The sequence below is a fragment of the Stegostoma tigrinum genome, chromosome 11, assembly GCF_030684315.1.
Source record: "Stegostoma tigrinum isolate sSteTig4 chromosome 11, sSteTig4.hap1, whole genome shotgun sequence".
Classification (NCBI taxonomy): Eukaryota; Metazoa; Chordata; class Chondrichthyes; order Orectolobiformes; family Stegostomatidae; genus Stegostoma; species Stegostoma tigrinum.
The window spans coordinates 69,681,269-69,685,023 of NC_081364.1; the positions used below are offsets into that span (position 1 = coordinate 69,681,269).

A 3,755-nucleotide genomic window follows, 5' to 3' on the forward strand; every position below is an offset into this window, starting at 1 on the left:
ATTACATCACAATCGGCAGGATGAAAGCTGCAGCAAGATATGTGGAGGCAGTGGTGTAATTGATGCTGTGGCAGAATTTGGATTGGAATATTGGAATATTGTATCCTCTCTCGCTCGAGTGAAGTTGACAGCTTTTCTACCCTTGCAAATTGACAGACGCTCCCGAAGAGGAATGTCTGCCCAGCGCTGGTTTTGTCAGGTTCCCAGCAGCTGAAGTGAATGGATTGCTGGGTTTTGGACATTGAAAATTGAAATTGAAAGGTAAATGAGTAACATGAGTGTGGGGCTACTTCAGCTCATTGTATATTTCATATCCCAGCTCATGGCAACGGTACCCATTGTCAGGAGAAACTGCTTGTGTTCCACATAAAGGTGCCTTTTGTTGGAAAACCTTGTGTACAGCGGGAGAAGCGGGTAGAACAGTGTGTGTATAATATCACAAAGACTGACACTGAGCCACACATTAAACAGTAGAGTTAACAAGTAAAGTTGTAAACTTGCTCACCCAGTTGGCTTGTTTTCGTTTAGACTTTTCGTCACCATGCGAGGTAACGTCATGGGTGAGACTTCCGATGAAGTGATGTTGTTCTTCTCCACTTGGAATTTATACTGCCTGGTCCGTTCCGGTGACTTCTGTCATTGTGCATTCTGTTCTGTATGGGTTGCATATGGGGTCCAATTCTATATGTTTGCCGACTGCATTATGGATTGAGAACCATGCCACTAGAAATTCCCATGTGTGTCTGTGTTTGGATTGCACTACTGCAGTTATGTTGTTCCAGTTAATCTGATGGCCTTCATTATCCGGGTGTACTGATATTAGGGAAAGTTTGTCATGTCATTTTGCTGCCAGCTGATGTTCATGGACACTGATGGCTAGTTTCCTTCCTGTCTGTCTGATATAATGTTTGTGGCAATCGTTGCACAGTATTTTGTAAACAATGTCAGTTCTGCATGTTGTGGGTATGGTGTCTTTAATCCTTGAGAATGTTTGTCATAGCATGGCTTTGGGCTTGTGTGCTACCGTAATTCCTAGTGGTCATAGGAGTTGTCAGTTCTGATATGTTCTTGATGTACGGCCGTGTGTCCAGTGTGTTAGGGCATAATGTGTCCTCTTCGTGTTGCTGTTTAGTCAGTACCTGTGGATGAAATTGCAGGGATATCCATTCAAAGCGAAGATTTTGTATTGGTGTTCTTCCTCTTTCTGCATGGTTCTGGGTCGTTGCAATGAGTGGTGGCCCGTTTAAATAGTGTCCTGACACAGCTTAGTTTGTGCACCACTGACCTGAGTTAGTTGCCAAATTAAAAGTATCCGAGCCCCTCGAGGCACTGAGCCGAGTTGTGATGTGCAAAGGACAACACAGAAACGAGATCCAATGTGATCTGTATGCCAGAGTAAACAGTGAAGACTGGTCATCAGCACCCACATTGAACCTGGCTCCACTCGGCCTCCAGTCACCTCTCACAAACTACCATTGCCCTTCACTTTTCCTGACCTCCCCTCTGTTCTTGTTTTAAACTGATTGCGCTTCAGGCAGTTTCAGCTGGCATTGCTGATGTGGAACTGTAACATGGAGTGAATCGATTTTGACTGATCAATGACATAATTCTGCTTCTCAAGATCAGTCAATATTTTGTATTTATTACTTTAAATGATAACCATGAACAGGCTATGACAGTGAAGGCACTGAATCGTAATCACTGGACCAGCAGGAAAGATCAGTTTATGGCACTCAGGACACTTCCTGATTCGGCGTTGCATTCTCCAAACCATCTGCATATGATGCTCCTCTGTTCTGTTTCGGTTTTGTAATGTGTTGATATATAACAGTCTCCAGTTATCTATTACTTTGTCATTTCCAGTTCATGAGACCCTCTTTCCATGTCTCTGTGCCTGGCTCCATAGCTCAGTGGGTAGAGCACTGGTCTCAGAAACCAGTGGTTGTGAGTTCGTGCCTTATTGGGGCCTGTGGTAGTGTTTGTACACCCCCTGCTTCAAAGGTCAAAAAGAGCGCTTTAAAAATTATCTGAAATTATAACAGTATCGTTTCCTCCACAGACCAGAAATGTGTTTGAATTTCCACATTGCTGTTTGTCCTTCCTCTTGAGGAGCAGCATTTGGAATGGCAGGAAGCAGCTGACATAAGTGATGTTTGGCTGGAAGTACAAGGTGAAGCAGGAAAACTGTAGGTGAGCAATGGGGGAGGAGCACAAACCCAGGGCTTCCGTCAAATACTTCCATTTGTTGCTGTAAATAGGTTCTAGTTTTGGAGTCTGAAATGGGACAATAGAGCCAAGTGAGTGAAGTTCTGCTTTCTGGGGGTTGCTCTCTCCGTAAGCCTCCGGCACTCTCGGTGTAAGGTGTCCTTGTCAGTTTCCTTCTGTGGGTGAAAATGAGGGTCACTTCCCCGAGGGGGCATGGACACAGTCTTCCCACCTCAAACTTCAGTTTTGCTTGTTGGTTCCTCAAAGTGTTGACCCAGAAACCCGCACAGCACACACTTCATTGGGGAGACAATGGCCTGAGGTTGTTATCACTGGACACTTAATCCAGAGACCCAGATAGTATTTTGGGGACTTGTGTTTGAATCCAGTTGCAGCAGATGGCGGAATTTAAATTCAGTACAAACCTGGAATTAAGCGTCTAATGATGAGCATGAATCTGTTATCCTTTAAGGGAAGTAAACTGCCTTCCTTGCTGACATGTAACTCCAGACCCACAGCAATGTCGTTGACTCTTAACTGCTCTCTGGACATTTAGGAATGGGTAATAAATGTTAGCCTAGCCAGTGATGGCTTCATCCCGTGAATGAATTTAACAAGTACGTCAGGAATTCCTCCTGTATGGAATGATAACTGATTCGCTTTGCCCAATCTTTATGCCAACTGAAGTCACCTGACTCTTGAAGTCAGTGACCTTTCATCATAGTTAGAGCTCTCCCTTTCTGCTGGTGTCTTCAATTTCCTTTTTAGTGCCTTCTGCTAAAATTACCACTCGAGTTGACTGGGGGTGTATATACATCGACCACTGTCAATTTCTGTCCCTTGATGTCTCTAAACTGTACCCAGACTCCATTTCACCAGAACTAATATCCATTGTCATTACCATATTAATTTTATTCTGTAACCAGCATTGCTGCCCTACCTCCTCCTTCTTGTCAGTCCTTCCAAGAAACTGAATACCCCTGGAGCCCAGCTTCAGACATCGTAGATATTTTGGTTTCTGATTTACCAAAACATCCTGGATTCTGGAAAAGTCTGAGTTCAGTAGAAATTAGCAGTTGTAACACTGCTATGTAAGAAAGAAGGAGGAGCAAAAATAAGGAATAAAGCCAGTTAACATGACTTCAATCAGTTGGGAAAGTGCTTAATAATGTCCCTTCATTAAGTATGTTTCAGCAATGCTTTTAAAACAAAAATCGTATCATCTGATTAAATCAACGTGGTCAATCCAGAAGAAGACATTCCATGATGGAGACAGGGCAGTTGCAGGTAAGTTCAAGGTCACCCTGGGGCCAGGCATGTTTGACAATTTCATTCCTTTTTGATAGTCAAACAAGTGAGGTCGCAAAGAGGAAACCAACAGCTGCATAACACTTGGATTCCCAAGAGGCATTTTGTAGGGTGTCACACTGATGGCTAATAGATAAGATAAGGGCTCTGGAACTGAAGGTAATGTATGAGCATGAATAGAGAGTTGGTGAACATGCAGGACATAACACTAAGTGTTGTTGTGACTGTGATGAGAGGAGTGC

General features: G+C 43.6%; 1 non-coding gene across 1 annotated transcript; it reads left to right on the plus strand.

Moving 5' to 3' along the window:
* Positions 1 to 1,896: 1,896 nt before the first annotated feature.
* Positions 1,897 to 1,969, plus strand: trnal-cag (transfer RNA leucine (anticodon CAG)). Its single transcript has one exon. It is a non-coding gene; the product is annotated as a tRNA-Leu (tRNA).
* The last annotated feature ends 1,786 nt before the right edge of the window (positions 1,970 to 3,755 follow it).